General features: G+C 42.0%; 1 long non-coding RNA gene across 2 annotated transcripts; it reads right to left on the reverse strand.

Annotated features, from left to right (window-relative positions):
* Window positions 1-6,020: 6,020 nt before the first annotated feature.
* On the reverse strand, window positions 6,021-23,163 carry LOC101749881. Of its 2 annotated transcripts, none has more exons than XR_005845972.1 (5): window positions 23,025-23,163; window positions 16,885-16,952; window positions 15,565-15,692; window positions 8,953-9,030; window positions 6,021-6,612 (listed from the first exon to the last, which is right to left on the reverse strand). It is a non-coding gene; the product is annotated as an uncharacterized LOC101749881 (long non-coding RNA). The 2 variants fall into 2 exon arrangements; XR_003076186.2 differs by lacking the exon at window positions 6,021-6,612 and adding an exon at window positions 7,648-8,057.
* Between the last annotated feature and the right edge of the window lie 232 nt (window positions 23,164-23,395).

Below are 23,395 nucleotides of genomic sequence, written 5' to 3' on the forward strand. Positions count from 1 at the left end.
GTGGTGTCACCCAAATTTGAAGCTACTCTTGGGAATTTACCCAATGTAATTGAAACCATCTGTTCTCTTTAATAAGGATGTATTCAAGAACTGAGCAGCTTAAGTCGGAGAGAATTACATTGCATATTAAAAAGCAGTGTACTACTTGAATACTGCCAGCATTAAAAATAGCCTTACTCAAGAATATGTGCCAAACACACATGTAAATCCCTTGCATGGGTCATTTATGTCCAGGTACTGATGCTGATTCATATTTTGAAATCAGATTTGCTTTCATAAGCAGTAGCTGAGGATGAACCACATAGAAGCCTAAAAATATATATAAATAACCAGGCACAAACTAACCTTTTGCCTGTACTCTGGCCAGCAGAGCAGAGTAAAGCTTTAAAATTACAAACTGTAAGACTTCAGGTTCCTTGTGAGGGCTCCATCTATCCCTAGCAAGGTATGCATTAGGATAGCTTTTAATTGCAGGGTCATTTACTTTTTTTTTTTTTTCTTCTCTACGACTCCTGCCTTATTTAGTGTCTTAGATAGGTGTTGCTTATTTACCAAGTCGCTCTTCAAATTTAACTTTGGCTTTGCCTTTCAGTGTGTTCTCCTAAGCTGTTACAATATGACTACTTTTCCATACCTGCTTGGAAACTAAAATCCTGAATTTTTTCATGAGGATTCAAATTGCATTCCTTGTTCTACCATAGTGTTGCAAAACTACTTCACAATATCCTCTTTTTGTAAACACTGAACTGAAGCAAAAGGAGTTCACTGTAAAAAGCCTGCTTTTGGGTCCTTAGTTTGTGTCTAGATGGTGGGATGGGCAAGTCCCTCAGTGAACCTCATCTCAGGGCTTCATCCAGACTAGACAGTCCCACAGAGATCACAGAAGATCCCTATTTTTCCACCCATTCAAATTGGTTTCCAGGGAAGACCTGTTGCCTATGGAGATACAACAAAGTCTTGTTCTGGCAGAGACCTAGAGCATGTATGGAGTGCACAGCACCTGGACTACGCTGATAACCATTAGGACACATTACTTTTGGAGAGATTGGACTTGCGCACAGCTCTAAACATCCCAGAATGTCACTGCTGGCTTCTGTTGGAGCTGAGAGTCCACAGCTCTCCGGCAAACCAGACATCAAAGCCCCAGCTAGGCAGACAGCTGAGAAAACAGGGACTCGGAGAGAATGACAATGTATGCAAGAGAGAAAAAAGAAAAACTTCACAAAGTTATTTGAGCAGCAACTAATGTGCATAAAAACCACCTAGCCAGTATTTCAAGATTGTCTTGGCAATAGCTGCAGACAAACACCTCCAATATGGAGTACCTAAGTACTCAGAAATCTGATCTGAAGTGCTTTGCTGGCATTATATACGAACTCTGAAGCAGAGAAGAAATTTTGTTCCTTAGGACAGTGTTGAACTACTCTAAACATAACAGGATACATAAAATAAATAAATAAATAAATAAAAGTAGCTTTGTAAAGGTCTTTGATTCCTATCCAGTTCATTCTCTTGCCTCCAACATCTCCACACAGGGAGAGGATCAATTATTTTTAAATCACTTCTGATCGATGTCTTTCTGACCTGTTCTTAACAAAGAAGGATTGCAAACTGGACCTATACAATCATTCTGAAGAAAAATGAAGTCAAATAAGAGGTGTGGGAGCAGAATCCAGTAAAACATTTCAGATCTGGTCTTGCAGGCACCTTGCCCATGAAACATCCAAAGTTTATAGTTGAAGTCTATTGAGAACATCAAGCATTATTTTTTGAAAGAGTGGTCAGGCAGTGGCACAGGCTGCCCAGGGAGGTGGTGGAGTCACTGTTCCTGGAAGTATTCAAGAAGCATGAAGATGTGACACTTAGGGACATGGTTTAGTGGGTAGTATTGGTGGTAGGTGGACAGTTGGACTAGATGATCTTAGAGGTTTTTTCCAACCTTAATGATTCTGTGATTCTACCTAAACAGTATTCTTTCCTATGAATGTACCTCAGTAATCCATGCTATTACATTGAGTTTGATTACCAGTGACTTAAAATTATATCATACTTCATCCATATTAGCCCCTCTGTAGGTAAGACAAGGAGATTGCACAGATACGATGTTCAGAAATAACCCAAATCCTGTGACTGGAGATTACCTTTGCTTGAAGTTGCTAGAGCATTAAGTTTATTTAACAAGGACAGCAAACAAAGGGATGTAAAAGAAAAGCCACAATGGCTATGGGATGGGGCCTGATTTAGGCTGGGAGGAAAAGAACTATCTTAGTCCCATCCATTAGCAGTGTTCAACATGGTGTGTGATCTGTGTCACATTAATGGGAGATCAGACTGCTAAATAGCTTCTCACCCTCCATCCCAACCAAGACACCTGCCTCTAGCTGTGCTGCAGAGAGATACAGTATAGATACAGTAAGGAAAGTCACATATATATTCATACATATGCATATGCACACACATACAGATATATATTGATTCTGTCTTACTGTCTGCAGCAGATAAATAGTGAACTGTATTTCCTCTTGCATTTTCATTCTACCAAGTGCCTTTTCAGTTTCTATAGCAACTTCTGTTGTTTGTAACTTGTGGTCCATACTAAAAATATCCTGGTTTAAAAGGAGGAAAATACTAAAAAGTTAGAAAAATTGGCAAAGATGGCAATTTTAAAATGAAATAAAGTCCTAGACTATTGTTAATAAGTAGCCTGTTCCTCATAAGAAGCACTGAATGTGACATCCATTATGTGACTTGTAAAATAGAAATGAGGCATTTATTTGTATGTCTCAGGTTCTTTGTTGCAACCTGAATTACTGCCATTTGAATGACTATCTCGTGTTCTCCATCAGAAATTCAGCCACTTGGTAATGCATAGAAAAGAGTTCCACCTCTAAACATACACATCCTCCTGCTCTGGGACCCCTTCTTCTAGATATCAGAGCAATAAGTGCAATGAATGTGCTTAATTCTCAACTGAAATCAACACTAGGTACACCACACCACATGGAACCAGATTTTGTGAATAAGAGCTTTAGCAACAGGCAACAAGACAAACTGATGCGTGCTATACTTTTTTCCCTCCCTCAAATGAAGAGAAAGTCTTTTATGGGTTATCTTTCAGCTCCCTCCAGGTGATGCACAGCTGAAACAATCCCTTCCATAGCTGTTAAAATGTTTTGAATACACACGATTTCTGAAAAGCAATTAGTCCTTCCCTCCATGCTGTGTTGCCATATTTTGGTAACATAGAATGTTTTATAATATCCTGTATGCACAGACCATACTTTCATTATGAAAACCATAGCTGCAGTCTTTTTGGTTGCAGCATTTCACTACCATGAGCAGGGTTACCCTTACAGTGCAAGACTGATGGGTTCATGGCCTCTGTCAATTCCTGACTCTCTTCTCCCTCCATGTCCCAGCAGTGGTAGAAAGGGTTCAGTGTGCAACTTGGGTAGAGATAGTCGTCCCCAGCCTCTGGTCTGTGCTGAGGGACTTCCCTCTGGGAAGGAAGGTGAGAAAAGAATCGCATGAAAAATTAGCAAACAAAGAGGTCAGATTTGTGAATAAGCAATTTCCATCTTGTGTGCAATGGCTAATAAAACCAGTGAATGCAAGACAGTGATTCTGCAGCACCTCTGCATTAAAATACACTGAGGGCAATCTGAAAGATCTTAATTAATCTTTTTTTCTATCTAAACTGAATACTTGTGGGGACAGAGACGGCACTATATTTGTTCTGAATAGAACACACTGTCAGCAGCCAATAAATTAAACTGTAATAAATGGAGTTATCCTGCTGCCTCGCAGTTTTGCACAGGCATTCCTGTTGGGTCTTTTGCATACTCATATATGCTTCTTCTTGAGCTTATACTGTTATCTGCATCTTTCTCCAGGCTGATGATTTTCAATTATTTCCTTGTTGATCTCTGAATTTTGCCAGGGGAGGTACAGAGGACATTTCTGCTTCCCTCCTTTCCTCATTACATTTGAAGATCACTTTGCTTTACCTTCCTCTCTGCTGCTCACAGACATCTTTGCCTTTTAAAAGTTTGTTGGTTCTTTCTAAGTTATCTATCTCTCATTTCAGCATGATCAGGTTTGTCTTGCAAGGACAAGAAGTTACAGTAACAGATGTGCAGTCATCTGATTAGTTATCATGAAGGCCATGAGGTTAAGACTTTTGGCACCCAGGAAACCAGCTTTCCTACATTTCCACTGATTTTCAAAGTAAAATCATGCAAGTTAGCCATAGCAAACTACAGGACGGCTATCCCTCTTGTCTCTCCTTCCTGCTGCCACACTTTGAAGACTTCTCATCTGTCTCTTCACTGCTGCTCTTTATGCTACCAGTCTTAGAAGAGGCACTGGGAGATATGCAGCTGCTATGGTCTCCCCAGCTCCAGACAGGAGCAGAATAGGTCTCTCACTGCAAATTTGCTTCTCTGACTCCAAGCCGTTATGTTCTTGATCAGTTTTCATCTTTTGTTCTGCAGCACCAGAAGCAGCTGGTTCACGTTAGTTGGAAATATCCTGAGAACTACAATTCCAGAAGGTGCCCAAAGCATAAAGGTGCAGTATTTCTGTTCCACCATCCTTTGACCAGTGACCTCTGTCAGATGTTCTGCCACTGATGCCAGCTTGTTTAGTCACTCATATGTGAAATTCTTAACCGTTTTGTTTGCTCGCAGTCAGGCATCCTCAGCTGATATAAATGGATACACTTCCTAAAAAGGTGATGTACCTAATTAGAGTGGATAATGCTTTGCCACATACAAGAATCTGAATTTCCTTTGTATACTGGAAGATTGAAGAAAAATTCCAAAGTTTATCTGATATATGCAAACTGATGCATTGGTAATACATGGAGAAGAAAGCCAAATGTCTCTTAACATCTACTTGCTTGCAGTGTCATCAGATCTTTCATGGTGGTAACAAAGAAATTTCTTAAAAAGCATTTACATTGAAAGCACCTCCTTTACAGGAAAATGCTTTACCACCATTAAAATTAGCTAGCATTTTAATGAGGAGGTAAGAATTTCGTTCAGAATATGGCCAGGATTAATAATAACAGCCATTTTTTCTGTTCAGCAGCACTACCAGCATGCTGTTTTGAGCATGCTGAAGGCAGGGTACCTTCTGAGAGCTGCCAGTAATTATTCAGAATGTTTCTTCTACCACCCCAAAATTCAATGCAGCTGCTGGGGCTGCACTGAGGCTTTGGTGGAAATGTGTGAGATTTCTTTTCTGCATTATCGATAATGATTCCTGAGCCACTTATAGCCAAGCTTATTTTCAGAAAACGCCACTTGTTCAGCCACTTGTTCTGGTTCACTCTATTAAGTGTGGTGTCTGATTCCCCTCATCCTCTAAGCGAAGGAAAGCAGTGGTCCTTAGAGCTGTAGTTTCCTTCCTGACAGACAACTGGGAGAACTCTGCACTTATGGAAAGCTCTGAGGATGCCCTCTCTTGGTATCTAGCCCAGCCTCTGGAGTAACAGAGGAAGACTCTGCTCTCAGAAAAGTGATCCAAGCACAGGTTGGAGCAAATGTTTGGGATCTTGGGCAGCATGGGGAATCAGCCAATCTTCAGATATAATCAGTACTGTTTAAACAGCATCGAAGAGTCAGTATTTTAGTTTTTGAGAATACTCAACAACATGGGTCACAGTCACCTGCCCTGACAGTGAGATCTCCGACAGTCTCACAGGGAAGTAATCCTTGCTGATTCCAGAGGGTTTGTCATGACAGGGGGCTTAGAGGATTTCCTATGGATGGGCAATTGTATTTTTTGGGAATCCTTGCCTGGAGTGTTGATGGCTGGTTCTGTGGCACCGGGACAAATGTAGCTTTTAAGAAAGCTGCTGGGGAGCTGTTGCCTAAGGAGACGTGCAGATTTCCACACAAGAAAGATGCACAGATTCAGATTATTTAGCCCTGATGAAAAACTTCGGGGTTTTATTAGGGATAATCTGCTACATTCACACAAGCCAGAGCTCTTTGAAAAACTGTGATTTATTTAGCTGGCTATAGGCTGTTTGGTAGGTATTTATTCCTCAGTGCCTCCAGGGTGCACTTGCTTGTAAACAGCAGTTGGCTCCATGTAGAAATAGGAGATTGTAATCGGCCACCTCCCGTGTTACATCCTTCCTGTGAGAAGTTCTACCAACCTCAGTAAGAAATAAAGAAACCAGCTATAATGGGAACAAACCCTCTCCTCCGAGTTGCCAGTAAAATACTCATATACATTAGTCGAGTGTTTGGCAGGAGGAGGTTCAGCTCCTTCCTTTCTCTCTGCTTCAGCAAATCTTCACTCTCTCAGTTTGTGGCAAAGAAAAGCTTTTTAAGTGCAGGTTGTAACCCATCTAACTTTAGCAATAATGAAATCCACATCTGGAAGATATTAGAACACATTGCAATTTCTAATGTATGGTTGTTAGGACTCACTCTTTTACATTTTGTTTTTTAAGGTAATATGCATGCTGTGTTCCAGACCTCTCCTGGTGCTTTGTGCTTAAATTTGTATTTTAATTTGTGTTCCATTATGTTGCCTTTTTCTTCTGGGGATGATTTTATGGTGGCCTCTGATCTGCTTCATAATTCAAGTGAGAAGCTTCTGAAAATAAAAAAGGTTTTAATGCAAGACAAAATGTATTTTAAGTTTTAAAAAATATAAAGGAAAAATATGTTTCTCTGAAGTGCCTTGATTTATAAGCTTCTGAGGCGATGGGTGAGTTAGGAGGTGGGATGACTCTTACAAACTGCCCTGTGGTCTTCTAATGCCCTCATAAACACATATCTAGAAGATTTGAAGCTGAGACCTAGGTCATTATTTACTTACAGAGGAAAAACATCTGAGGGCAACTTCTGACAGATCATTATGTCAAGGAGATGTGACTTCCACATACATCTGGTCACTGGATTGCCCAGTCTGAGGATGAATATGCCATTGTTAAAGAGTGTGCCCAGAATGACAGAGCTGTATTTTTCACTTTTATAGGCTAGGGTGGAGAGATCTGTGGATGGGTACAAATTATGCTGTTGCAGTAGTTTCCAGGAGGGATTCTACAGACACTATGTGGGGTTTTCTGACTGCATCCCAACTCAGTAGAGTGAACCAGCCCTCATTCCTCCCCCAAGCCTCTGTAATCTACAGAAACCAAGGAAATACACAACCCAAAGAGAGCTGCTGTGTATTTTGTGCAAATGTCAAATTGTATAATTGAGAGACCAAGACTGGAGAACGCTACACAGTGCCTCTACTGTGGAGTCTATAGGTGGTCTTAAGCATTTTTAGCTCCAGTTAAAATATGAAGTAGGAACCTAAACAAACGTGGCTTCTGAAGGAAAATAACACAGAGAAAGGGCCACAGCTAAGTGTACAGAGGGTACCAGGGCTAGAAAATGGGGAAGGTCATTGTGAGTGTCTGGGAGAGTGTCTTTTTTTGAATATGGGGCCATGTTAATCCACCACTACAGAACAGAATAAAATATTCTTAAACCTAGAAACTTGCTTGTCATCATTTCTAACCAGATCAGTTATTTTCACTGTCTTGGATGAGGACTGTGAGTTAGAATCCTTTTAAAGTCAGAAAACAACAGGGAAAAGAGCTTCAGAAATCACGTCTTCCCAAGATGAGTGAGAGTGCTGTGTTTTTAAATTGTTTAATACTGGGTGAACTTAAAAGGAGAGACCATTTCCATTGTTCCTGAGGCAAGAACCACTGGTGGTTTCCTTTGAGCACAGTCCCTTTGCACAGAGCGTGCAAAGCAGCTGAAAGTGTTTCTGCATGACCTCAGTCAGCCTCTGAGCAGACTAAGAAGGATGCATAAGAAGAAGCCGCCACTGGGTGTGTCTTGCCTGTAAGACATTCATAAGGCTAAATATGTCTTGGAACACCCTTTTAGGAGCGTGCAGACAGAAAGCACAGTCCTACTCTTGTTACAGCCAATGGCAAAACTGTTGAATTCAGCAGGAGCTGCAGCAGTGGATGCTAGCATCCTCCAGGCCACTCCAATAAGGAAGAAGTCTTCTCCAGCTGGAACTGAAGCCTGTTGGAGCTGAAAGTGCAGGTTGGTGAGACAGTTCCCTCGTAAGAAACCAACTATTCCTGTATTTTTTTTTTCTTTAAAGTTGAGCGACTTAAATAGCCTTCCTTTCCCTAAACTTCTCTCATACAAATCCTTTGGTTATAGAATATGCATGCGAAGACATGGACAACCGGCTAAATCAGAAGCTCATCTCTACTGTTGAAATACTGACGCTTCTAATTCTGTGAAATACATAATGTGTTGTGATTTCAGCTTCTTCTCTTTTAGCTTTTACCTTTAATTAATATTTGTCTGAAGGGCATGTTCTTGTTACTCAGACACTGTTGCCTCAGTGGTGCTAACGTTCAGCTGAGTGACCTCAAGTTGGTTAACAATTATCAACCTATATTTTTCCAGCCAATTATCTCCAGAGGTACTAGAAGGGATTATTTATTATCCCTGTCTCACTTGGTTTAAAGAAAAAAAAAAGTATCACTGCAAATTAATTTAGTTTCCTGAGGGAAGATTATAAATCTATGATATAACATTATGAAAAGGCTGTGAATTTTAGACATGTTTTTAATCCATCTGGATATTCATACAGCCTCACTAGTGTAATAAACAATGGTATAGGCACAAAGTCTTTTGGGTTGAGTTGGTTTCTTTGCTATATGAAAGGTGTTGATAGGGGGTACTGAAAGTGCTTTGGATGAAATAATTTTATTTTAACTAGACATCATGGTGAACTATAGGGATAAGTAAATCACAGCTTATTATACTGGTAAGTATTCTTTGCATTGTTTCAGCACTTACAGAGCCACGTGAAACTCACACTTTGTTGTGCGTGGTGCTGAACAGAGATCAAAATCATAGTGTCTGTCTCAGAAAACACGCACTTTAAATATGAAGCAAAAAGATAACTTACTTGTAATGGCATAGGATGTCAGTGAGAGATGTAGATCAGTAAGACAACTGCAGTAGATCACATATATGTGCAAAACACCTGGATAATACAGGAAATCAGGCTATCACAAGGGTATTAAAGGAAAAAATACATTCTCCAATACTCAAAATAGAGAAATACCAAGGAACATTTGCTCCACATGATTAAGAAGTTTTGACTGCAGTTCTGTGAGGTAGCACAAATTGCTGTTACATCTGGAAAACAAATGGTTAAATAACACACCAATATCCCCAGGGCTATGGGCCTGGAATCTGTAGGTAGCAAAGGCAACAGTCTAAAAGGGAACTGGCACAGAGAAAGGGAGGTGGAAGAAAAAAAAAGAGAGCTCTGTCAGGGTCTTCTGCTTCCCCTGTCTTGAAAGAGGAATGACCCTTAGGAGAACACCTGGTTCCCCTAAGGAGGGGACTTGGGGAATAACTGCACTTTCTGTAAGTAATAGGAAAGACCAAGACAAGATTTTACAGTAAATTTCTCCCAGAGTCCTAATAGCTGAAACATCTGTCATGACTGTTAGGCATTTGTCACTACTCAACTTTATAATCCTGTCACAAGGAGACCCATCTTCCCAGTGCACTGTGATATTTGGTCATTGTATCTCAAGGAACAAAATAGGCCTTCTTCTTCTTGGCCCCATGCAACCTGAGGATCAGCAGCAGGATTAGCATCTTTTAACATTCTTTTCTTCATTCTCACACTTCTCTATTGGCCTGAGTTTTTCATCATTGGTGCAATCTACATATTTTTTGTCAAGTTGCACAGCCCTGTAATTGAGGGTTTAAGGCAGCTAAATGAATCCTCTATTCCTCTTTGTAGACAGGGTATCCTTAAGGAACTAAGACATGGTGAATGCAGCAAATGAAGAAGCTAACTTTGCTGCATGTCAACAATCTTTTCAAACCAGCCAATTTTCCCTATTATTGTATGAGAATATAATTTCTTCTGGAGTGTTGTGAAACCTTGCTTTCTGATATGGATGGTTTTAATGGATCATTTCTCTAGGAACAGTACACAGTACTGCAGGGCACTTGACATTTATATCAAGGATATAAGGCAAAATTCTATTGTACTTTATAAATAGCTGTGACTATGCTATTAGAAACCAAGGGCTAGATTACATCAACTGCCAGAGCATTTTGTCCCACAGTAGTTCACGAGATGTGACAACTAGGGGCAAAAGTGGCATCTGTAATGCCTGTAAAATCTATGAGATGTGTTTGATCTTCATGATAATGCTGTGGGTGCTTTGCTAGGTTGTAAACAACAATCTATGAGTATCAACCATGAAAGTATCTTCTCTTTAAAGCTTCAACAAGGAAGGGAAGTCAATAGCTTTGGGGCCTAGGTCATTATTTTTCCTGAGAATTTTTCAGTCTACCCTTCATATGTTTAACAGCTTATAAATTGGATTTGGGATGATTGTCCTGGAAAATAGATTCTCTTATATTTATGTTCTTATCTCACCATCCTTGTCTGCTAGAAGAGCCTAAAGCAATACAATTAATAGTCTGTTCCTAAAATGTCTGGTCTACAAGACCAATTATTTTAGAAAGACAACAATAGGTATGCTTTTGAATTTGTAGTCCCATCCTCAAAAGAGCAGAAATGCAATACTAGTTAGAGTCAAATACAGCTTCAAACAGACCTTGAATATTTCTGTTTTGTCTAAAATGCTTTCTCTTACCAAAAGTGGAAGAGTGGTATCTTTGATGTATGTGGAAGATGCACTGTCTGATGTGAATCTTCACCTAGCATGCTTATATACCTCACCACAGAAAAGGCTAATCATGGTTAAGCATGAAGAGTGTGGGAGAGTCAAACTAAAAATAAATTGGCAGACAGTAAACTCCTCAAATTGCAGAACACTCTTGAAGAGCTGATGCAAACATCCCTAGACTCCTAATTTATCTGGCTTCTCCTATTTTATTCACTTTCATGCTTCTTATAAATATCTGCCACATATCTACTTATCTGCATTAAGCCACTGTAGAAGGAAGAATTTGAAAGAGAGAATTTTAAATGCCACAAACCAGTGATCACAGCACTATGTAATTAGCCAAAACAAGTAATTCTCTTCTAAGGCATTACATATTAAATATTTCACCAGTGGTGTTAAAAAAAATATTAGAATATCAGCAAATGAAAACAAGGCCCCAAGCCCTTCAAATTATACTAGGAAAAACTACTATTTCCTATTCTAGAGAATTGTGCTCTATGGTTCAGACCAAGTATCATGTATAAAATCTTGTGATCTATAGCATCACACCTTTGGACTGAGATGTGAAATGGAAGCTGATAATGTGTCAGGCAGTGCCTCTTACCAATGTCACACTCATATAAATTACTTCGGCATTATTTCCACTTCTCATTAAGTTCGAGAAGAACGGGACAAAGTCACAGACTCAGTGCCAGCATCCCGTGGTGAATCTGATGGTTGGTGTTGCACCAGACATTCATCATTACCCTTAACAATTCCTGTTGCTTTGAACCCTCTGAACTTCTTCACTGCCATAATTTCCCCACTTCCATCCTGCAGATGACCAGCTCTAATCACCCAGCTGCTGAGCCAGCAGCGTGCCCAGGTGGCCAAGAAGTCCAATGGCATCCTGACTTGTATCAGTAATAGCACAGTCAGCAGAACTGGGGAGGTGATCATCCCGCTGAACTTGCCACTGGTGAGGCTGCACCTTGGGTACTCTGCTCAGTTTTAAGCCCCTCACTACAAGAAAGACACTGAGGCTCTGGAGAGTGTCCAGAGGCAAACAGTGAAGGGCTGTGAAGGGTGCAGAGAACAAGTCTTGTGGAGAGCGGCTGAGGGAACTGGGATTATTTAGCCTGAAGGAGAGGCTCAGAGGAGACGCTATTGCTGTCTACAACCAACAGAAAGGAGTTGTGGCGAGGTAGGGGTTGGCTGCTTCTCCCAGGTAACAGCAATAGGAAGAGAGATAATGGCCTGAGTTGTGCCAGGGGAGGTTCAGGTTGGATATTAGGAACAATTTCTTCTCAGAAAGAGCAGTGAGGCAGTGGCACAGGCTGCCCAGGGAGGTGGTGGAGTCATCATCCCTGAAGGTGTTCAAGAAACACGGAGATGTGGCACTGAGAGACATGGGCAGTGGGTGTGGGCTGATGCTTGGACTTGGTGATCTTAGAGATTTCTTCCAACCTTTATGACTCTATGATTCTAATACAGTGACTACTAGGGAACCACAGGCAGAAAACTACAATTTTGAAAGGGGATATTAATTTCAAGTTTTTGGATTTTTCTTCAGTTTCATGAAAGGGCACACTAGGCTCGAGCCCTGTCATCAGCAGTCCCTGCCAGCCAGGGTTTAATACTCATCCCAGCTTCTATAAGAATGGACGTGAGCAAAGCCACTGGATTTGTCATTTACCACCTTTGTGTGCAACAGTCTGGTCCCTTTTTTAACTCCTACCACATCTTTTCCTGATAATAAAAGCACTGAGAACTGGCTAAACAATTAGGGTGACTCAATGACCGAAAAATGTTGTGAGAGACAGAATGACACACAGTATCTATATTATCATCACCATTATTTAGTGTTCCACTGAACTAATTTCTGACATTGAGCCCAGGGACAATTGTCTGCCTCCCCAGAGCTGGTGTCAATGATATGAAATGTGGGTAGTACCTTTGAAGATTTTATCTTCTTTCTATCTGCAAACAGAGCTTTCTGAGGCATCTGCATAGAGACAGGAGAGGTTGTTGGTCTTTTTAACTCCATGTACTGGGCCTCCCTACTCAAGGCAGAGAACAGAGCTTGATGGGGGAGGAATGCAAGGGTCACTCATATTTGATTTCCCGAAAGATTAATTTCTCACGTAGATAGATTCAATCAAGGGGCTGCAGCTGCAGATACTGTTTCTAAGGGAAAATGTATGCTTTGAGCCTTTCTTTTCTTTGGGAGAGGATACTATCGTGCTTGCAAACTCTTCATAAGGATTATTTAAGGGTCTTTTTAATAGAAGATAGTGCTGTTTTAACCTTCCTCTTTCCCTTTAGGACAGTGTCAAAAAAAAATGAAAAAAATAAGAAGGAAATCCACAGACATTACATATCAAAGTGTAGCGTATTCCATGACAGTATTGAATTCCAGATACACACAGACTCAATGGAAAATGTTGTTTGACAAAGGTGGTGACCACTGCCACGTTTTATCTGCCTCACCCATCTCTCTAGCTAGCCAATCTGTAACTGTATAATGTTGGTCTCTTAATCAGTTGCATTGAGCTAGGTGTCTTCTGGACTGAAGTTATTACTGAATTTATAGGGTGAGTCTGCTAAGAATGGGAAATCTTTCACCCTAGACAGATTTTGAAACAATCAGAGTAGAGGATTGGAGGCACATTAAAATGTCAAAATGATGTTTCCTAACTTTCCTTTCTAAAATATTTTATGAATCCTTGGTAATGAACCCCAACAGCATGTAGTTTCATAAGGAATAGTAATTCTTCATTTTACATAAGGGAAAGGCATTCATCCTGGACATAGAAAGAGCCAGTGTCAGAATTAGAGCCTACAACTAGCAGCGCTAGTTTCCAGCCTGAGAGCAGCCCATTAGGTTTTGCCTAATTGCCAGTCTAAATTAGCCGTTAATGACATCTCCAGCTCCCATTTGCTTACTGCAGCAGGATAAAAATCAGAATGTGAAAGTCAAGAAAGTGCCTATGCTGGGACTCACAACATCTGAAAAAGAAGTTATTTTCAAAAGCTGTTTTTCTTCTTGGATGTGATGGCAACAGCTGCCCTCGGAAAAATACAGACAGACAGATGGATAAGGAATACTTGTGTCATGAGCTGAATCCTTGTATCTTAACAGTGTTAAGTCAGCTTGTAGTCTCCCATAGCAAAAGAAGTAAAACAGAGCAAGGCAAGGTAACAAAATGAATTACCATAAGATCTTCTTGAGGGACAGGGAAGAAGATGCTGCAAGGATGTTTGAATCTCTCTGCTCAGTAGCTCTTTGAGGAGACTTCTAGACACATTAACATCCTCTAAAGCATCCATTCGAGTATCCAGAGGGCATGGAAAAATGGCGTCATGAGTCAGAGACAGAGCACAGTAACAGCATTTCCTGCCCTGCTGCCAGCTGCAACAGTCATGCTGGACATTGGCCCCATGGAAAACTGAAGACTAGGAATGGGAGATCTACTTTCTCACAAAGAGAGGTGAATATCTGGCCACAGATCTCTTCATAACAGAGAAGATATTGAGGTCTGCAGCTAGATTCACTGGAAGGCTAATTAGGCTGGAAACTCTTGACAGGTCTTTACAGGAATGGTGCTGCAGGGACTGTTCAGTCATTTCAGTGTTTCTAATAACAAAGCTTGGCACACAGTACCTGCAGAATGCTTTATGCCATTTCTCTGGTTCCTTTTCCCCTCTGCTTGCATGGCAATGTCACTATTGCATACAACATAAATTCTTTTCTTCAGACTTATGCTGCGCCTGAACACAAAGGAAGGCAGACCTGCCTTCATACATTTGCTGTTCTGTGGCTGTGCTACTGGGAAGCTCAGAAGAGCGTGGCTTAATTCATATGTGTTCCTAGAGCAATCAAAAGGTGAGCTGAAACAAAATCTCTCCGCTCATTGTGCCAGGCAAGATGTTACTGCAGCGGATTTTTAGGGTGACAGTATTCACATTGCTGGCTCCCAAAGCACTGCTGACTTGACAGCCTGGCTCTTTAAGAACCGCTGCTACAGTGAGTAATAATACAGCTATACAATGAAACTGCTGCTACTCTGAGCTACTCCATAGACGTTTCATTTCTTGAACTATCAGTGGAAGTGCTCCATCTGTGCCTTTCCATCTGTAGCGCACGTTTTGGCAAGACAGCATGCCAAAATTTCTGCTTTCCTTTACTACCCTTTTCCCCTACAGGCCCTTATCCCCCCTCCCACTCCAGCTCTTCTCTTTCTTCAGAAACAGTGGGGACAAAACAACATTTAATCATAGAGTAGAATCACAGAATCATTAAGCTTGGAAAAGACCACTAAGATCATCTAGTCTAACCACCAGCCCACCCCCACCATGCCCGCTGCCCGTATCCCTCAGTGCCACCTCTACATGGTTCTTGAACGCCTCCAGAGTTACCTTTGATTACTCCAGAGGGAGAGGATAAACTTGGTCATCTTCCCACTCTGCCCTGCAAGGCCTATGGGTGCTACAAAATTCAAAGGCTTCAGATCTGAGTGAAAACTGTGATGGATAAAGGATGACTCCCAGAGAGAAATATTACGTTGTCTTTAGGCTGCTGGGAAGAAAGCCAAAGTTACAATAGGGTGCGACTCCCAAGCCCCAGGGAGAGGGGAAGCAGCATGAGGAAGCCGTGCAGGGTCTCTTGCTGCAGAGAGGAGCGATGGGGTCAGAAGCACTGCTCCAGGCACCCTGGCCCTAGCATTCTCACAGCAGCACCCACAGCAGCCTGGGCCTGCATGGATGTGCTGCAGGCAGAGACAAATCTCTACAGCTCCCAAATTCTGCTGCTGCAGGCACTGCCTGCCCTGCCAATGTGGCCAGCTGTCAGAACGAATTCCCTTGGTCTGCATACTTACAGAGTCGCTGTGGGCTGTGCTCTTGTGTAGTCTGCTGGCTCTTGCACGCAGCCAGGTATCTCTGCTAGCCATAGGACCACCACTTCATGTATCACAGGAGGGCTCATTCGTGCCTGGATTCGTTTGCCCTAGCGAGGGCAGAGGAGGTGGTAAGAGCAAGTCTTCTGAACATTTGTAAATGTTTGTTGTTTTTTTTTTTTTTTAAGTAGCAGAAATGTGGTGGGTTTGTATTTTTCATTTGTACATGTCTCAGCCATGGGGCAAGGGAATATTACCAAAAAAAAAAAAAGAAAAAGAAAAAGAAAAAAAAGAGAGACTTTCTTGACACAGACATCAAACAAATAATAAACAATCAAAGCAAAGCAATTACAAGCAACCCAGAGGCAGAAAACAATGCAGCAGAGCAGCTCAGATGAGCTGTCAGAAGCGAGGAGAGCTGTCACAGTCAAAGCACCAAACTGTTGGAAATGACCCAGCTGCACACAACAGATAGTCCTGAAGGGAGTATGACCTGTAAGAGCTTTTAAAGCTCCATTTTCTCCTAGATCCCAGCCCAATAAATCTTTCCAGAACATGTGCTGTGTGAGTAGCTGCAGTGGAAGCTCCCTTATGTCTGCAGTGCTCATATACTTTGCCATACCAATGTGAACATGATTTAGTATTTTACCAAAGGTAGCTGTAAGCAGGAAGATGAGCAAAATGCACAGAAACCTTTCCCTGGGATTTCTGGAGCACGCATGGTATTTAACTGATGGTGATATTTTCTCATTCCTACTTCTCCCTCCCCATTCCTCTACAAGCATGAAAAATTCTCTCTCTCTCTCTCACACACACAGACCATCTCACAGTGTCCTGATCTGACCCCACCACTAGAACCAACGTGAGACAGCATTCAGCTACGAAAAAGAAAACCAAACCCATTTGAAAGCAACCTCAGTGGGCTTTTTATTGACAATGAACACTGCTTCCACTCTGAAGATCCACCTAATTGTGTTAGCACTGCTCTGGTGGCACACCTTGGCCCACCTGCATCCCTGTTCAGGAGTAAGAGCAGTATTCACAACCCAGTGGATATTACTCCAGTGAGAAGGTGCTCATGTCCTCCCCCCAATAGCTGCCTGCCCCAGGGTTATTATTGAGCAGCAGCCCGTGTAGCATAAGGTGTCGTTTTCATGCATGAGTAAGTAACAAGTCACTAGTCAGGCTTGTTACACCAGTGCTTAGCAGCCTGTGCTGCTATGAATAGGTTCCCTACTCCCAGTTGCTCCCTGGTGTGTTCACACCCCAATCAAGATACTAGCATCCAACAGCATCACTTACCTCAGCTCAAGATCCCTGAACTTGGCAATTTCTGAGGCTGGCACAGCAGGCCATTTATCATCCTAAATCTGGAAGAAAGAAGAAATGATGGTGTTTGCTCAGGGCTAGGTCATGCATGTATTTAGTGCACTAAGTCTTTCGAACATGATGCTCTGGCAGACATCTGGCACATGATGTGTGTTTCACAGCCAGCTTTTCATTCCAATAACCCTCCCATTTGCATGAAGTGCTCATTGGGCTTTTAAGGTAGTGCCCTTTGCTTCTAACAGTTATTGATTTTCCAAATGCATGGGAATGTGGATTCAATTATCTGGTCGCAGCATTGTAGTTCATGGGTTGTCAGCATTTCCAATCTATAAACTGATGTTTTCAAGGTTTATACAGCACAACCATAGACACTCAGCCTGCATTATATTTGGCATTCAGGGTCCTTTTACAGATGATTACTTTATAATATGTCCTGATTAGTTTTATTATTTTATACCAGTACTTTCCTTATTTTAGAACCAACACTTACTACACACATACAGTGAGTTTCCAACAAAAGTTTCTTAAAGATGGCACTTCTGCCATCTCAGAGCACAGAACTTCCCCCTTCCACAGAATGGAAATAATCTAAGAGCCCCTGAAATCAATATCCCTGTAATGTAGGTCATGACATATCCCAGTCTTTTTGGTCAAGATAATAACTACTGTGTCTTTTCTCAATGAATATTTAATTCTCCGATTTTTCTCTTCATTCTCCAACAGAAGTTGGGCAGTTGTGCTCCAGCATGATCTCTAGGCAGTGCTTATTCACAGCCCTACTTTAGCTTTAAAATCTGGGACTTCTTCCCAAAGAAAGGGAAAGGGCTCCCAGTCATACACCTTCAAGCTGAAGCTGTACCTATGCTAGATCACCGCTGGCTCTGTGGTGCCCCCACCTCTTTCTCCACAGTTGTGTGTTCTGGCAGCCTTTGCACCCTCTCCAGCATCACAGAATCACAAAATCGTAGTGACTGAAAGGGATCTCTGGAGATCAAGTCCAACCCACTGCTAAAGCAGGTTACCTACAGTAGCTTACACAGAAAGGTGTCCAGACAGGTTTAGAAAATCTCCAGAGGAGACTCCACACCTATCTGGGCAGTCTGCTCCAGTGCTCTGTCACCCTTGTAGTAAAGAAAGCAGACGCTCCTCCCAGCTTCGTTTGATCAGCAAACTTGCTGAGGGTGCATTCTGTCCCTTTGTCCAGGTGATGAACATGCTGAAAAAGACCAGACCCACAATGCAGTCCAGTCTGGAGAAGGGTCTAGCTGCTGACAGCTGCACTGGCTAAGGTATTGGTCTCCTCCATGGCAATAATACATCAGTCCAAAAAGCCAGCTTACTCACCATACTCACATTTGCAAGGCTGCCTGGATCTCAGCTGTACCTTGCCAGATAAAGAAAGGACCTCCTGGGTGGAAGTTCCTACTGAATTTAGGGCTCAGCAGTAACTGGGAGATATTGGTACTCACAACAACATTTAGCCTGGAATTCACCAGTGGCTGTAGTTCAAAAGTCTTTGGCTCTCAGCGAGGCAAGACTCTGCCAGCCAGCTGACTGGAGATATCTCAGTGCTGAGAGAGCCAGGCAGTTTGGTTTCCTTGCTCCAGCAGTGCTGAAAGCTCAGCAGAGCCACTCACTGCTTCTTACTGTGGCAGGTCATGCTCTTATAGGAGACACAGTTGGCTTCTCCATGCTTCTGTGGTAGCATGACAGAGCAGGCAGGATCCCCTGTGTCTCACTGTGGTGGGCATAAGGAACAGCTACTCTTAGCTCCCAGGTCCCATGGAACTAAGTGGAAATCTGATGAGTCTGAATCTATAGCCCCAGCTTTTTTTCTTCCTTCTCTTCAAGGTTTAAGTGAGTCAACATGTGAAAAGGAGGAGGTCCTGCTATCTTCTAGAAATTACCCAGTCCTTTAACTGTAGCATTTGTGTCTTCTAGCTCTAAACCTTCCTCATCCTGTCCCCATTTGCCTTATGTCACCAGAGCAATACTTCCAACTGTTTTCACCCACTGTAAGGGCAGGCTGTGTTGCAGCTGGTCCTCTGAGCTGAACAGAGCAGGGAGAGGGTGGGAACTCCCTCAGTGCCCTTCAAGATATATGCAGCCTGGATATCTGTTTTAAGATGTTCAGTTTATTTTTCACATTTCTCTTTCTACAATCCAGTATGCCTTTTCTAGCTGCAGTAGGTCTGCTACTGAGTATTACTGAAACATAACAACTTCTAAAATGCCTAAAATAGCACGGATGTTTATCATATACTTGCTACAAGGCTGGCATATTAAAATGTATTTACATCTCCAAAATTTTAACCTGGAGCAGACTTGATATTATCTAAATAATTTGTTTAAGAGAATGTAAAATAATTTCCTCCTCTTCCAGGGGAGATATAATATTTACGAAATCTTATCTTCACAAACAGAATTTGTATTTTAAGCTTGCAAATTAGAATTTGCAACCTAAAGAGTCAGGCTAAAAAGGAATCAGGAATATGTGATCAGCAAAGGAAGAAAAAAATTGCTGAAATGTATCACCATTACTGCATTAATATATGGCAATCTTATGACAGGTAAATGTATAAGGACTTATTTGCCAACTCAGAACACTCTCTATGGAACATTGATTTAAATATAGCTGTGCTTTCCTCTCTTCAGTAGGTCATAATATAATAGCAGCAGTACTTCTTCTGATGTCCTCTACTTTTATGGTTGACACAGGAACCCAGCTAGAAAGATTACAGAAAATTGGGGGAAGTATAGCAGCAGACTGAAGCCATTGCCTTGATATATTCAGTACCATGGGACCGGTGCATTTCTGGAAGTGGTAAGAATTGCTATTAACATAATGCTAGGAATATGCATCCCTGTAGTCATTCATGCTAAGAATTAAGGTGACTTGCATTTCTGCAGTACAAACTGTACTGGCACAGTTAGATTTGAGATGACATTTCTGTGCCACAAATGGTAGCTTCTCTGTCCTTTTTCTTGTAGGTGTATATGCACTAATAGTACCATAATGACAAGTATGTATTCAGATTGACACAATATGAGCAAAATTAATGGCTGTAAAGGGGCTGTAATGCTGTGTCAATTAAATAATACGCATTTTGGAGGTGCTTAAGTATGAGGCCACATAATAGCTTGTAGTCATTCAGAAGAGCTTCTAATGGCATATCACTTAAATCAATCTATGTCAGCTGTCCTCAGCCCACTGTAGGGTGAAGGTCTTTTTTGCAGTTCTCCTGGCTGGATATGTACCCTAGTTAGTTACTTCAGGTAGGCAAAAGCATGATGAATTTATCCTCCAGATCTTTCTCTGAATGCTCTATGCCAGTTGAAATGTACGCTTATCTATGTCCCTTTGGATGGCATCCTATCCCTCAGGTATGTTGGCCACACCACACAGCTTGGTGTCACCTGCAAACTTGCTGAGCATGCACTCAATCCTCCTGTCAATGTTATTGATATTGAAGAGCATCAGTCCCAGTACTGACCCCTAGGGACGACTCTTGTCACTGATCTCCATCCAGACATTGATCCATTGACCACCACTCTCTGTGTACAGTCTTGCAATCATTTTCCCGTTCATTAAACCATCCACCTGTCAAATCCATATCTTTCCAATCTGAAGAGAAGGATTTGTGAGGAACTGTGCCAAAGGCCTTACTGAAGTCCAGATAAATGAAATCAGTAGCTCTTCCTTCATCCACTGATGCAGTTACACTGTCATAGAAGGCCACATGGTTGGTCAGGCAGGACCTGCCCTTGATGAAGCCATGCTGGTTATGGCATATCACCTCCCTCTCTTCAACGTGACTTAGCATAGTTTTCAGGAGGATCTATTCCATGATCTTCCCCTGCACAGAGCTGAGACTAACAAGTTGATAGTTCCCTGGATCATCCTTCCTACCCTTCTCAAAAATGGATGTGACATTTCCTTTATTCCAGACACCAGGCACTTGACCTGACTGCCAGGACTTTTCAGGTATCACTGAGAGTGGCTTGGTGAATATGTCATCCAGCCTCCTGAGGATTCTGGGATGCATCTCATCAGGACCCATAAACTTATGAATGTTCAGCTTCCTCAAGTGGTTGCAAACCTGATCTTCGCATTTAGTGGGAGGGGCAATGCTCCATCCCCACCTTCTGACCCATCAGCTTGAGGGCTGTTTGAAGAGCAGCTGCCTGTGAAGACTGAGGCAAAAATTTGTTGAGTTCCTCAGCCTTCTCATTATCCATTGTTACCAGCCTAAATAGGAATGTAAACCCATCAGCCCTTCTAGATAGTTATGGTAGGAATCTATGCTGTATGATGGTTTTTCCTCTTCCCTTTCTCATTGGCTCCCAAACCCTCTGATGTGTGAGGACATGGACCATGCAAAGAAGCAGCATCTCCTGCTGTTCCATAAAGTAGCCATGAAGGCTGTGGGGTTTTATCTTTTTTTTTTTTTTTTTTTTTCCCCCACTACATTTTGTTGAGATGATGATAGGGAGGTGTCAGACTTTTCTGAATACTTGGGAAGAGCTCTTCTCTGGATCTTCTGCCTAGGCAGCTTGTCACTTTAAGGCTGTATGTTACTGAAGAGGTGAGAAGAGACAGGAGCAGCTGTCATATGCACTTGATAGCATTTCATGAGGTCACTGACTATGAAAGCACCTAGAATGATTAAGTTTGAGCTCTCCTACTGACATGCTGTCCTCAGGCACAGAGACAGCAGCAGCTCTGTCGCAACTTCCGCTGTGATTGTGTTGCAGCTCTTCTCACCCTTCCTGGAGACCATATCTCCCTCTGAGAGTAAATACTGGCCAGCTCATAGCAGGGAGGGGATTGTGTTTGGTAGCATCTTGGATAAGGAGCCAAGCCATCCTAATTTTCCTTTCTGTTGTGTTTTCTCTCTCCATGTATGCACTAGACAGTTAACTTTGGAGAAACTCCAGAGGAGATTTGGCATTGACATGGCTCAGGATGAACCAAAGCTGACCCGTGAAACATCAGAATGGGGCTGATGATAAAGTGTTTCCAAGCACTGCTCATGAAATCCGCAAAAAAGCACCGCTGTCATTTTCAGTCAAGTTCTTGTGTTGCAATCTGTGTTGCAGCCAGCCAGGCAGCTGCTCCCAAAACACTGAGGGATGAAGAGTATGTGGGCATCTGAAAGTGCAGCCCAAACTGTGAGTTGCTCAATATCTGCTGAGCTTTTTATAATTGCTTCAGTGTGAAGAGTAACCACTAGGGCCATAAAAAAAAAAAAAAAAAAAAAAAAAAAAAAAAAAAAAAAGGCTATTTGGATGAGAAAGAAAAGGATGGTAAGGATAGCATGTGTTTCAAAAGTTCTAGATTTGAAAGACTGTGACGAACACTGGTCTGATTCTGATTGTGCCAGGAGATGGGTCCCTGACCTTGCATCTCACTGGGAGAGGTCCTTGCAAGGTCCTTGCAACACTGGAACTCAAACAATACTGTCCCTGATTAAGGAATTGAAAAGAATAAAGACCTTACGCCAGATGAAGGGGAGTCTGTTGACCATTCCAATTCATAGAATCACAGAATGGCCTGGGTTGAAAGGGACCATACTGATCACCTAGTTTCAACCCCCCTACTGTGTGCAGGGTCACCAATCACTAGACCAGGCTGCCCAGAGCCATTCCTTTCCTGTAACTCAACAGGAGTATTTTCTTAACCTTCATTCGTGATACCATTTATTTATTCTTATTTTCTACCTCTCTTGATTCTTTCCACAATGCATTTTTCTGCATTTTCAGCTGTTTACTGCCTCCCATCTTCCATTTCAAATTATTTCCCAGCATTCTTTAAATTTGCTATCGTAAACCTTCATCTGGCAAATCCTGCTCTCCATTTTGCTACACCGAAGGCACATTTATACACTAAATGTATTCAATTCTTCTACAGAAAATGAGAGTCCAAGCACAGAGGGATGTGAAAGACATCATCTAGCACATGGCTCAGTTCCACCCCCTTTCCCACAGTGCAAATGCAGAGGGTGAAGCAGTCATCACAGGAGTGTGTCATGGAGAGGTAGAGGTACTGCTGCCAGGCATGTCCTCAGCTTACTCTGATCCAAATAAGAGCTGGAGGAAGAGAAATCTCTCACCTGACATATGCAAGTCTCCTGCTGGCATCCAAACAGAGCACTGGCATTGAGGGAACCAGGATTTTCCTTTACATGCACCAGTTAGATGCCACTTAGATACAGTAGCATGGCAACAGGGTGCTTGGTAGCTGTGTTAGAAAAGAAGCACTAACCATTTCTCTGTGTTGTTGTCTCCAAGGAGAAGTTCAATATAAGTCAATCCCTTAACATCAGTTTGACATCAGCCTATATCTTTGCCACATTAATTCAATTTATTACTCATTTTGATCCACACTTTGCATCCTATTTAGAATGCCAGGGGATCTGTTTATCCCTAATGATTGAGGAAGCATTTGTGTTTTATAAGCTATTTGGGACACACCATAAGGAAC

Source organism: Gallus gallus, chromosome 1 (genome assembly GCF_016699485.2).
Source record: "Gallus gallus isolate bGalGal1 chromosome 1, bGalGal1.mat.broiler.GRCg7b, whole genome shotgun sequence".
In the NCBI taxonomy this organism is placed as follows: Eukaryota; Metazoa; Chordata; class Aves; order Galliformes; family Phasianidae; genus Gallus; species Gallus gallus.